General features: G+C 35.7%; 1 long non-coding RNA gene across 1 annotated transcript in view; it reads right to left on the minus strand.

Annotated features, from left to right (window-relative positions):
• LOC142052117 (uncharacterized) overlaps positions 1–5878 on the minus strand; it is a 29025-nt gene extending 23147 nt beyond the window's left edge. The window contains exon 1 of the long non-coding RNA XR_012658720.1: positions 4923–5878. This is a non-coding gene — a long non-coding RNA (uncharacterized LOC142052117). The remainder of the gene's footprint in view (positions 1–4922) is intronic.
• Positions 5879–7565: the final 1687 nt, after the last annotated feature.

The following is a 7565-nucleotide window of genomic DNA, read 5'->3' on the forward strand; positions in this document are numbered from 1 at the left end:
ACCTCACAGGCCTCACGAAACCTGATTTGACTGATTGATATTTTTAAAATGCTGCTTCTTTTTACCTTTCCAAAATTTAAAATTTTTACAGTTTATTCTCTTTTTATATACAGAATGCAAGATATCTAATATGAGACCTGTCAAACCCAAAGCATTCAAAGGAAACAAATGGCTACAACTAGCTGCACCCATTCTTTAAAGAAGGAAAATATTGGATAGAACTCTTCAGAATTAAATAGAAGAAAACTTATGACATCAGAGTAATGCCAGGAAAAAATTTATCCTTAACAAATTATATGTCATGATTAGGGTCTCGGTAATTTCATGGGTTTTTTTCCATGCTGTTGAATATTCAAGTATGGTGTGTTTGTTTGTTTTGGTGGGGTTTTTTAAGCTGAAACAAATAGGGAGGTATTTATAACCATCTGACTGTATTTCAGATGCTGGCATTGCTGTATAATTTTGACATCCTTTTCTGTATTTACACATAGGTCAGATCCAGTGCAATTCTCAGTCGCATTTGTAACAATCTTTCTTGTCATAACTGTACTACTTTGTGTTCTTGGTAACAGCCTTTTGTGGAGAAATTATAAATTATATGCATGTGATTGTGATGCTCATGTTTGCCTCAGCACACACACCAAAATGTTGATTCCTATTTTAAGGCAGACCATACCAAAATTCCCAGTCACAGAGAATGCACTATGATCTTGGTAAGTTGTTCTTCTCATTATCTTCATTGTTAAAGGGGAGAATAGAATGGTCCTGTTTTGAAACTGCCTGGCTTTAGTACAGCATACCTTGGTTTATGTTCCAGTTTCATAGATTAAAAGCTCCTATCACCACCTCCATCTATTTTTCTGTCTAAAGATATTAAAATTCTCAACAACTGACTACAGGATATTGTCTTTTCTGAACATGGGCAACCTTCGCCTACAGCAAATGGTATTCCCACCCTGATTGACTTAATTCAGTCCAAGGACTGTAGCATGCTTTAGGTTTACAGGTTTTTGGTCGCCATAGCAGGCCATGCGCAATCATGCTTTTAGAATTCAATTCTCAAGCATGTGTCACTTCCCATTGCTTCTATAATTGATGTGCTACCATAAATTAAGATGTCTACATATCTTATGGTAACCTTTCTGTAATGCCATGCCGGCGTTGTGTTTCCTTATGCAAAGTATATAACTTTTGCTTGACAGATTGTCCTACTGAATCCGTAAACTTCGTGGCCATTCTGAAACCCTGTAGTTATAAACTTAGACTATAATTACTAATGTGACTAGAAAAAGTAGCTTATTCTGGCTAAAATATCTTACTCTGATGAGAAGACATAGTCTTACACATAAATTGCAAAAATCTTTCCCTAAAGAAATGAAACCGTTGAAGAAGAAAAAAACACGCTTTGTCTTCTTAAGCATGCCATAACAGTGGTTACTGGATACAAATTTATGGGCTTAAATTTAAAATACGTGTTAATATACAATACTATTGAACATGTAACATTGCATGACTTCTTTGTTGTTGAAATGGGGAAAAGAGGTCAATGTTGCAAAGAAAAGAGAAAAAAGGAACAGCAACAGCGGATGAACATCACACTGCTGGAATAAAATATGGAAATCTAGACTCTACTAGCCTTTTTATTTCAATGACATTTAAATTGGCATTAAATATTTTTTATAGTATACATCAGGGACAAGAGAATTTTTAAAACTGATTCAGATTTTTTAGTAAAGAAGGGCGGTAAAACTATACAAAAGCTCAATAGTATTTGATTAATATTTCTTTCTTTTATTTCCAGTCTTAAGGGTGTACTCAGAGTTTAAAATTCATAACAAGTTTTCCTCTTTTACAGTAGATCAGCATGGACACTAAGAAAACAACCGCTTTCAACAGACGTTAAATTAGATTAGTAGCTCTTCATTGTTTTAAAATAATGGCTTGCAAGTCAGTCTTAGACACCAATGACAGTTGACGGAAGAGAGAGTAGAGTACTCCACAAGCTCCAGAGAAAAGACACTGGCAAAATTACAAGCTCAGGCAACTTGACATGGATGTTGAGCAAAATCACAGGAAGGATGATATGGTCTACATATCCCTCTGGAATTAAACATGAGAAGCATTATTAATGTCAACTTCATGACATCTTGGAGAAACAATCTTGCCAACACACTAGGCATTCTTATTGAAGAAGATTACACATTTGATTGACAATGGTATTGATCATTCAAGGCTTGTTCTCTTTCCTATGTGTGAGGCATTTTGTTTGAGAATAAGTTAGATATGCTACTAAAGACAAGGTCAGACTAGATTATCAGAAAAGTATTAAAAAGTAGATTTGCAGCCTTGAAAGAAAGTATGTCAATACAATATCACTGCTGCCAGTGTATTTAATTTTTTTAAATTTTTCTTCACCTTTTTAGTTTGTCAATAAAAACCATAACACATTCCTACAAATCTTGCTCTGCTTGGGCCTATTTTAAACCATCATTGTCTATGCTCAACATTGTTTTTTTCCTTATATTCATTCAACATTAAACTTACTGCTTTCAGTTCTTCACAGATTTAGGAAACTTTAATAACAACTATAGAAGTTTCAGTATGAAGTTTCAGTAGCATAATTTCTAACTGTACAATACTAGAAATATGCCTAATAATTATTTTATCCTATAGATCGTTTATTTGGTGCTATTTCATTACTAAATATTTGTACTGCAGCAGCTGTCATACAATATACTGATTACTTCAAATAGAAATGCAGATTATGCATAACAAAGTTTTGTGGAAAGCAGAACAAACATTTTTATTTTAGGAATACTTATTTCTCATTTTTGGAAATGAGGCAATTTTTAGTCTTGTGTGTGATAAATATTGTACTTCTTGAGTCTATAAAGAAAACAAAATCAAGAAAAAAGAAAAAATCCCAAGACCGATTTCAGCATGGGAACTCAACTCCTGAATGAGTTTAATCTAAGGGCAACCTTTAGTAGTTTGGAATAACTGTGATCTAGTATTTCAGTTACTTTATCTCTGCAAAGTATACACATAAGGAACCTTGTAATCTACTCATTCTGAACTCTTAGTATGTACTAGATGCTATTACATAGTACCTATGAAGCTAAAATTGGCGGCAGCAACTAGTATTTTTGTACACAACATTCCAAAAAGTCACAATATTGGCATTGGTTTTGGAAGCAGCTTCCTCCTGAAATACATAGACATGCATTATAATGACTTACTAAACTGATTTTCCTGAGAAAAAGATTACTTAAGGTATCTGTTCCTGTATAATTTCACTTTTAATAAAACCAGGTGATATTTATCTGACCTTATAGTATCCGACCTCACAGTATCTACAAAGCTAAAACTGGCAGCAGCAACCAGTATCTCCAGTATAATGTATATCTTGTTCATTACATATTGTACACAATTTCTTAAAACAATTTTGAAAGGTTATAAATAATATTGGTTGTCATAAGATTCAGTGCAGCAGAACACCACACTGTACTGTTTAAAAAGCCTAATAGTGGTAAAAAAGAGATTATATATATCCCATTTTCTTAAATCCCATGTCATACATGAAAAGCTGAGGATGGTATGGTCAGAATGAGAAAATAAGCTCCCTGTAGTAAATCCTAACAATGAAAAAAATTTTAAATTATAAGCTAACATCTGTAGGGTCCCAGAGTTCCATGACAGCACTCTCTGATATTACTGAACCACTTTCTGCATGCTAGCCACAATATTAACAGGAGGTGTTGGGAATGGAAGACCCTGTGCCAAAGTATTTCAGCTTGTATAATGTATCTAAACTGTTAAAATAGTTTTGAAAATAAATTGGCTACATATTCTCATATGCCTATTCAATGTTAAAAAGACCTACTGAAAGACAATCATGTGTCCACTCTCTGGGTGAGATTATAATTGGAAATGGATCTATGACAAAACATTAGACTCAAATATTCAACCTCAGGGCTGACCAGAAGATGAACTGGTACAAGCTCTACATTTTGTTTCTAACCGCTCCTCATACAAAAACATGCTGAGACAAATCAAACTCTTTTATAAAAATCTCTGATCTAAAACCATGCCTAGTTTCTCTTTGGGATTCAAAATCACAGTTGTATGTCTTGGATACACCTCTAATTGCAGGTTTAAATGTTTAAAAAGAATACTTTGGCATCGTTTTAAGCTTTTACAGAAACCTTTAACTCTGATTATGTAAAGCTTCTAGTTTCTTGTCTTTCTGTTAAAGAAAAAAATGTATTAGAATATTAGACCTTGTTATATTCCACTTCCTAATGCACTGTAGCATGCTGCATTGCACAAACTGTGATAAGACTGACCTTTTGCATTAATCCATAACATTTTCTAATAAGGTAACATGCAAAGTGTTCCACTTGCTGGAGTCTCACATCAGAGTCACCCTGGATATCTGATGCTGCACAACTTCGAGGCAAACCAGATTGGAATAATCCACTGCTTATTCTTAGCAACCAGTTCAGAAAGTATATACATGTTAACATTATATAGAACAAAAGCTCTTCAAAGACAAGGTTGTTAAAATACATAAAAATGGTATGAAAATATGTATGGCAGATTATGCAATAGAATTGAACAAGTTTTGAATATTTCCTTCTAGGTGGAGCTGATATACATTAGCTAAAAAAATTCTCTTTATGATTTAATATAGCTACCAGTCAGTAAAAAAATTAAGGCTTCAGTAAGACAATCAGTTTGTGACTATTTAAAATTCCTAAACACTCAGCAGTAGATCCATGAACGCTGACTGAGGTTTAGTATTGCAACTTTTAGATGCCCTCCAGTAGTGGAATCTTGAACTCAAATTTAGCTAGCCATGTTATAAACCAAATTAAGATTCACAGTGAAAGAGCTGGGAAACTCGAGGTTCATGTACTCACGGACGCATCAGGTATAACATGCTAATTCTGCCTCTGCTGTCCAGCCTGGCTGCCCATAAGTCAGCTCCAGCCCAGAAAGCATTGACAGGATATGATGGGGGCTCACAGTTACCAAAGTTAACTACCACTGGAAGCTACAGCATGAAGGTGGTACAACTCTGACCAGAGTCAGTTTGTATATCAGAGCAAAGGTGAAGCATATATCTGCAACACCAACCGGTCAACGAACAACCTAAGGATAGGATCCATTCTGTGAAGCCTACCTAACTGACTGGATGTTGCCTTCAGCAGAAAATGCCAAGAGTTTAAGTCTTACCCTTACAAGGAAATATAGACCATAATTCCAAATTGATCACAAATATTTCTGCTGAACAGTATCATTTTGATAACTGTATAGCTTAGTTTCCAATTAACTTGATGAAATTTGTAATCATCCTGCCTAAGTGATTAATTATGTCATATTTCATTCTTGTTTATTTGACGTGGTTTAACCCCAGCCAGCAAATAAAGACTATACAGCCGCTCGCTTATCCCCCCCTCATTGGGACTGGGGGAACTGGAAGGGGAAAAGTGAGAAAACTTGTGGGTTGAGATAAAAGCAGTTTAATAATTGAAATAAAATATTATAATAATAATCATAGTAATAGTGATAGTAATGAAAGGAAAACAACAAAAGAGAGAGTGAGGAAAAAAAAACCAGGAAAAAAAAGAGATGCAACAGCTCCCCATCCACCGACCGATGCCCAGCCAGTCCCTGAGCAGCAGTTGCTGGCCCCTGGCCAACTCTCCCCAGCTTATATACAAGCATGATGTCATATGGTATGGAATACCCCTTCGTCCAGTGTGGGTCAGTTGTCCTGCCTATAATCCCTCCCAGCTTCTTGTGCACCTCCTTGCTGGCAGAGTATGGGAAGCTCAAGGAAAAGCACTTCATGTATGCACTGCTTAGCAGCAACTAAAACATCAGTGTGTTATCACATTTTTCTCATGCTAAATCCAAAGCACAGCAATATACCAGCTACTAGGAGGAAAAATAACTCTATCCCAGCTGAAACTAGGACATTATTATAGTTCATAACATTTATAAAAAGTACATTTAAGTAATCTTTTCTGTCAGTAATGAATTGGGCACAGACTTAGGGAGACCACCCAAGAGAATCAGCAGTTCTACCTGAGATGCTAGGCATTACTTTCTATTCAGCCCACTAGTTCTCACATTCATCACCCTGTAGCACTGCCAACCATTAAAATTTGCATTTCTAATGTTAGCTAAAGGAGCAAATGGAAGCCAAACAGGGAGTAAAAAAGACTAGATTCAAAATTTATTCCCTTGTGGCATGGCTATCATTTTGTATGAAGGACTGATAGTTTATCTTGCTAACATTTTAGGGAATATGAATTTCTTGAATTAAATGCATGGGTGCTACACTTAACACTAGAGAGAGTTCTCAGGGTGGGACCTATAACATACCACCTGTGGAATACAAAGGAAGAAATTACACAGTGGTTAGTAGGTTCTAAGCATACATTTTAAAAGCATGACAGCTTCCTTTGGTTTGCTTTGATAAAATAGAGAATATTAGGTTTCTGTTCACCAGAAATAATTTCCTTGATTTGGTGGTGTTTCTCAAAAAAAATAAAAATTAAGGTGGTGGAAGAACTTAGAAAACACTACAGACCTCTATAATTTTAAGAGCCTCAGGGATTTGTGGAAAAATTTAATAGGGTTTTTTCGAATTACATTAAGAACTTTTCATGATTGCATACAGAAGCCATCCAGTGTTCCTCAGAATCCTCTTTTTTGTGAAGCACAACAGTTGTCAAGCAAAGGCAAATGAATGGCAACATTAATATTCTTGACATGCTCCAATATTGTGATGATGAATGCCACAAAGGAGCCTATAAATAAAAAACATAATGAAGCAATAACGTAAATGGAGGTCATGGGTGTTCTTTCCCCCTCCTTCACTGTTATTAGCAAAGCACTTAAGCATGTCCTTAGCTTTAGGTATGTGAATAGTCCCATCAAAGTTAATAGTACTATTCACATGTTTAAAATTAAACATTTGCATAAGTGCTTTGCAGACTTAAAGGCTTCAAGTAAAATGTTTTACCAAAACTGAACTCATCTTGGATTTAACAAGAGCAGTGACACAAAAATAAGTTTCCAAGCCCTATGTTATCAGCCACTCTGACCTGCCACCCAGAAAAGCACTGATGACAGGTAGAATAATCCATCAGAGGTCACACACGAAGTCTATCACAGATATTTTTTTCTTATCCTTTAGAAACTCACTGACTACAAAAAGTTTTCTTCTCAAGGAACGCTGCTGAGAAGGAGGAACTGTAGATCTGCAGCCTTTTTACTTTAGAATGGTGGTGGGTAGTTACCACTTTGTGTAGGGCAAGGTCTGAAATGCTGCGGTTCAGGAAACAGCCACAGCCACAGATTCCTGCCTTTTCAGTGTCTCACTGATACTTCTCTAGACCCCTCAGGGTCAACAGCTACTTTAAGAGCTCGTTGTCATGGTAGACTTCCATCATTATGGTATTATTTATCGGATCAAGACATGTAAATACCTGCAGGGGGATTACAGATGTATTGTTTGTCTGAATAACTGAGCAACTCATTTACACACATGG

Source organism: Phalacrocorax aristotelis, chromosome 1 (genome assembly GCF_949628215.1).
Source record: "Phalacrocorax aristotelis chromosome 1, bGulAri2.1, whole genome shotgun sequence".
Lineage (NCBI taxonomy): Eukaryota > Metazoa > Chordata > Aves > Suliformes > Phalacrocoracidae > Phalacrocorax > Phalacrocorax aristotelis.